The sequence below is a fragment of the Canis lupus genome, chromosome 20 (assembly GCF_048164855.1).
Source record: "Canis lupus baileyi chromosome 20, mCanLup2.hap1, whole genome shotgun sequence".
Classification (NCBI taxonomy): domain Eukaryota; kingdom Metazoa; phylum Chordata; class Mammalia; order Carnivora; family Canidae; genus Canis; species Canis lupus.
Window position 1 is genome coordinate 19,412,258 of NC_132857.1, and position 6,498 is coordinate 19,418,755.

Genomic DNA, 6,498 nt, shown 5'->3' on the forward strand with positions numbered 1-6,498 from the left:
CCACTGTTCTTTCTTGAAGATTATGTAAGATGAGATCACATTTTCTCACAAATTAGTCAAAATTTTAATAATAAGATCCTTATTATTTTAATAATAAGTGTTGACAAAGGCCATGGAAATGACACTTTAATTTGCGGAGCCTTTTAAAAGAACAATGTGGCAAAAATATATGAGAAATGCTAAAATGTCCACCTAACTTTTGATCCAATGTCTATCTGTAAGAATTTATCCAAAGGATATAATCATGAATAAGAGGTAAGATTCAATACAAATACATTTTTTATAGCCTTGTTTATAACACTAACCAAGCTGAATTGAACTAAATGATAGGATATAGGTTAAATAAATTATAGTAGGTTATTATACTGGGGTAATATGATGCCATTATAATTATTTTACTGAACTCTGATAATGTGGGGGAATCTCTTAATATATTACTTGACAGAAGTAGATTTTTTGGCAGCATGCTTAGTATGAGCTGACTTATTAATTAGAAAAAAACACATATTCATCCATATATATAGCTGAGGCCTCAGAAAACTGCACACCAAATATTAATGGTGGTTACTCTGATGTGTAGGGGGAAAAGAGAGTAAGAGCTTACTCTAAAAATGTTCTTGAAGAATAATGAAAAGAATTTAAGGATGAATGTGCTTTTTTTTTTTTTTTAAGATTTTATTTATTCATGAGAGAGAGAGAGAGAGGCAGAGATACAAGCAGAGGGAGAAGCAGGCTCCATGCAGGGAGCCCAATGTGGGACTCGATGAATGTGCTCTAAAAAGCAAAACAAAACAAAAACAACTCCCAGGATGGAAGTGTAAATAGGGAAGAGAACAAGGTAGTACATAGTTAAAGGAAAAAAAAAGAATAGGGTCTGGTTATGAGAAAAGAAATAAAAGTACTTAGGAAGAATGGAAGTGCCAGAACATGTAATAAAATTGATCAATGATACAGTCAGATGACAGAGGTAGGTGTCTGGAAGTAAAGTCACAAAGGGGCTCAGATAAGTCAGCATGCTTGCTACTTGTACAACATGGACTTTGTTACCCCACGAGTCAATCTAAAATGGTTTAAAAAACATTCTAGTTTGGGGATCCCTGGGTGGCTCTGTGGTTTAGCGCCTGCCTTTGGCCCGGGGTGTGATGCTGGAGACCGGGATCGAGTCCCACGAGTCCCATGTCCAGCTCCCTGCATGGAGCCCGCTTCTCTCTCTGCCTGTGTCTCTGCCTCTCTCTCTCTCTCTCTCTGTCTCTCATGAATAAATAAAATCTTTAAAAAAATATAATTTAAGTAAAGACCTAAGGTCTCTAAAAAGCTCCATAAAAACATATTGCTAAAAGTTCACAGGCAAAAACTCGTTTAAAAATAACAAAGAGGGATCCCTGGGTGGCGCAGCGGTTTGGCGCCTGCCTTTGGCCCAGGGCACGATCCTGGAGACCCGGGATCGAGTCCCACGTCGCGCTCCCGGTGCGTGGAGCCTTCTTCTCCCTCTGCCTCTCTCTCTCTCTCTCTCTGTGACTATTATACATAAAAAAAAAAATAACAAAGAAACTAGAGTTTTTAGAATGGCTCATTGAAACATATTTCAAAACGTTTGAGGGTATGTCACTAAAATATATATTTTTAAAGTCTCAATGCTGTTACATATAGAAGATAGGGCTAACCAAAATCCATTCGATTTTCACACTTTATTATTGTTTTTTAAACATACATTTGTTTGTTTGTTTATTTATTTATTTATGTGATCTCTATACCCAATGTGGGGCTCAAACTCAGGACCCTGGGATCAAAGGTCCCATCATTCTTGCTGAGCCAGTCAGGAGCCCCTGATTTTCACCCACAAATGAATAATTTGCTCCTAGATTTCTGCCATATACAAAATTCGTATATTTGTGTTTGTTATTTGTGTACCCATTAGCTTCTAGAGAAGTGATATTCAAACTTTTTTGAATACATGACCCAAAATATGCATATTTATATATATGCATATATGTCCTACCAAACTAATATATATAAATTATATAACATAAAGAAAAAAGTTAAAATTACAAAAAAAAATAGGTAGTAGAAATTCTAAGATATTCCTCTTGCACTACATTGTACCTTCCTGTCTGTGCCTCTGCCCTTCTTCAGAGATCACTGGCTGCCATTAGGGTCTCTCAAGATCCACCGCCAAACTATACCTCTGAAGTAGCTGTATAACTTGGGCAAGACACGTAGACTGTGTCTCAGTTTATTTGTAAAATGAGGATAATAATAGAGCCTGCTTCACAGAACTGCTGTGAAGATTATGTGAACCAGTGCCTGTAAAATGCTCCTTATCATGCTTGGCATGAAGAAGTAGTCTTTAATGGTAGATACGATCTATGATCGATACTCTGCAAGGAGTGATCCTTCTTTAGAAGATCGCTGAATTAAAGTTGATTATATCTTGTATTTTAGGAATTCAAGTTGTATCATATAAAATAATGCATGGAGATATGTTAGCTTTTATTTTTCCTTATCTCTGTGCTTTTTTCCTACATTATCTCCTTAACTAGGAGCTTAGTGCAAGATTTTTCATATTTTTGCCAAATTGCAACTGTGTATTTCCTCTGAATATGTGGATTCAGTTTCCCCAAGGAAGGAGAGCAACTATTTTGTATTAAAAAGACCATCTCTTCATATACTATTTAAGTTATAGCAGTGATCAATTCTGGTGGCACATCATAATCATAGAGGAAGCTTTAAAAACCCATATACCCAGGCCCCAATTCCAGAGCTTCTGATTTAATTTGTCTAAAGCCTCCCCAAGTGATACTAAAAGTACAGTCAGGGATTGAAGACCATTGAGCAAAGGAAAAATGATCACTTCATGTCAATGGTTCTCAGTCTTGGCTACATGTTCCAATCACCTGGGGAGCTCTTAACACTACCCATGCCTGGTGCCCTAATCTCAGACTAATTAAAATCTGTGGATGTGGTCAGGACATTAGCAGTCATAATAGCTCCCCAGTTGATTCCTTTTTTTTTTTTTTAATTTTTATATATTTATGTTAGTCACACAGAGAGAGAGAGAGAGAGAGAGGCAAAGACACAGGCAGAGGGAGAAGCAGGCTCCATGCACCAGGAGCCCGACGTGGGATTCGATCCGGGGTCTCCAGGATCGCACCCTGGGCCAAAGGCAGGCGCCAAACCGCTGCGCCACCCAGGGATCCCTCCCCAGATGATTCTTATTTGAAGCCAAAGTTGAGAAATATTGCTCTATGTAAACAAAACACTAAAGTAAAATATCTGGCAATCATAATAAGAGCTTGACAACCTGATTTGGAACAAATGACACACACACACTTCAAGGGAGGCTGACAGAAGTGTACTGTGGTCTACAATCATCTGTTGCTTACTCTTGAGTCTCCCTAGGTTGGGCTTGGCTCTGCTCCCTTAGGCCAGCAAATCCATGTGGGATATAGTAGTCCTGCTATTCTTAGAAGTGGCCCACCAGGGTCAGTAACTATTTAAAAGGGTAAAGCACTACACCAAATCTACTATTATTTTTTGTCATTATTATTTTCATCTGTCTGGTTCTTTTCTCCTCCAAGCATCTTGAGAAGTGAAATACATCTTGCCTAGTACTCTCCTTTCCTATTGCTCTCATCTCTAAGGTAGGCACATTGACCATTTTCATTCATGGGCATTATTTCTAATCACTATAAGAAGGGCAAGGGAGGAAGGGCCAGTAAAATTGTAAAGCTAGGAAAGGGACAGAAATCTCACAAAACTCCTTTATAATGAAGTTTCAAATGCTTGATTTATTTTCCTAGATATTTGCATGCAGTTTATATTGAGTTATGTTATAAGAATGCATATTTATTTTTTTAAAGATTTTATTTATTTATTCATGAGAGAGAGAGAGAGAGGCAGAGGCACAGGCAGGCAGAGAAGCAGGCTGCATGCAAGGAGCCTGATGTGGGACTTGAACCTGGGAATCCAGGATCACACCTTGAGCCAAAGGCAGGTGCTCAACCTCTGAGCCACCCAGGCATCCCAAGAATATATATTTAAACCTCAAAGTCTCTTTAAGAATACATTCTACAGATAAACAGATTTCAGAGAAGTTAAGTGACTTGCCCAATGTCACACAGGGGGCAAAGTTAGATTATGAAAAAGTTCTCCTAGTTTTAAGTCTAATACTTATCTGACTACACTACAAGTATATTTTGGAAGCTGATAGATACCTCCTTTTTATCATTCTTTTATCATGGAAGGGAGAATTTCTAGTTGGTCCATAGGAGACTGATCTGTTGCTTCCAGAACCTGAATATAAGGTTAAGTTCTGGGGGGTTTAGCAAACATCACAAAGTGGTGACTGTGGTTATTGGATATCACCCCAGGGGAGATGTCTCCCAAATCAGTAAGTTAACATTCAGAGCAGCCATGGGATGCTGTCATCAGAGACAAAGTCTGAAATATAATTGAGTAAAAGCAAAGCAGTGTCTAATTAATTAACACAGAAGTGAGCAAAGAGCTGACCTTCCTGGTCAGTGGTGGGTGTTGCGCACTGTTCTGACGAGAGGTGTCTGGCCAGTGCTGCATCAGAGAGGTCCCTTGGCTTCAGTTCGTCCAACAAGCGATATTCCTAGCTTCCCAGAGACTTTCAGACACAGGAGAAAATAATTCTTGGTTCACTTCATGTGAGTATTGTTTTTTTCTAGTAGAGTTATGTTACAAATATGAAATAGCATCTTGTTTTACACAATTCTCTGTGAATTTGGTTAGTACAAATTAAGAGTTAATTCCTCTGATGATTATCTCTTGTTAACCTGACAAAAGTTTGTGGGCCTGGAAAGCTATGCTCATGAAAACCCTGCCATTTGGGGACTGCAAGGTGCTGGCACTCTGAGAGACCCTGGAGCCCTTTGACCCATCATTGCTTTCCCCTCACGTGACAGAGCCTTTTAGAGTCGAACGATGGCATGAACTAGCGAGCCAGGGACTGCTCTGAACTTAAATGAGTCATTAATGGCTTTGTAAAGTTCCAGAGGGTGACTCTAATGTTATACTGGTCTGTGCTTTGTACAGGAAAGTCATTCTTTGTAAAGATGGGCCATTTAAGACAGCATCTTTTTTTTAATATAAATTTATTTTTTATTGGTGTTCAATTTGCCAACATATAGAATAACACCCAGCACTCTTCCCATCAAGTGCCGCCCTCAGTGCCCATCACCTAGTCACCCCCACCCCCATAAGACAGCATCTTAAAAAAAAAAAAAGATACAGGGTAGATCTCTGTTATGGAAATTTAGAGGGGTTTGTAAAGGAGATTCCTCTCTTGAGTTCCTGGGAAAGAAACTTACTTCCTTTACCATGCTTGCTCTGGACTCCATGGGCTCCTGTTACTTGTAATTTCATCCAATTCTTTTTGAGTTGTGTCAGTTGTCATTCCATAACCTGTTGCTTGCCATCTAATTTCTGAGACCTTAATTTCTATTGTGCGCTGCTTTTTAAAAAACTTCAATCTAAATGATTTGACTCATTTAAAAATATTTTCATCTGCCTTATAGCTAGAGATTTTTTCTGGTTAAATTCTCATGGTCTGTTCAAAATTCTTTAATCCATTTTAATCTCTTTTCTTGTACTAAGGTCATTTGAGGTTAAATATCAGCATTTAGTTTTCCCCCATGTCCAAATTACAGGGATTTTTGTGGATCCCATCACAGGAGGGGTTTCCTATGGAGATGTGGATGGGCCATGGTCAGTTTCTCAGTTTCATTGTTCATGGTCTCGCTCCTGTTATAGATGAAGAACCAAAAATATAGCCTTTTTGTGTAACCCTTCTCTATTTGTCAAAGCTAAGACTAGTTGGAAATATTTTCTGCCATTAGCTCTGTGTTTCCTAGAAGTCTACAGTCCTTGCCTTCAAGGTTACATTTAACAACTTCAAGGTTGTTATTTTTAGAGATCTTTTCATCTTGATTCTGCTGGCCACCCAGCCTAATACAAAATGTCATTGTTTTACCATTCCCAATGTAAATTTCCCCTCTCCTTTATTCCAAATCTTTCTGTCCTGTTCTATTTTATTTCTTTCCAACATTTTTTTCCCTCAGAGTATGGCTCAGTCATCCTGGGAAGAAGCATGTGCTGAATACTTCTGATATTCTTCAGAGCTTAGACCACTATAGTGCTAGTCAATTCTCTTCCATCTATACATACAGTGGGGTTGTTGTCACTTTGCACTCTCCCAGAATGTGATGCCTGTGTCTCAAATTTGTTTACCCGTATTTCCATTCAGGTGGAATCCTTTCAACAATTTAGGGGACAATAGCTCACAGTGACCAGTCCGTAATCCTTTCACTCTTGCTGCTTCCCATTTCCTTTTTGCTTCTGCCTCTGTCCAGCATCTAGGTAGGCAGGTACACCTGCCCATATTCTGAATATTTCATTGCTGGAATTTCTTAAAGATTATTTTTTGATGAGCCAGTTAACCCCTGGTCCAGGAAGAGTTATTTATATTTGGAAAGA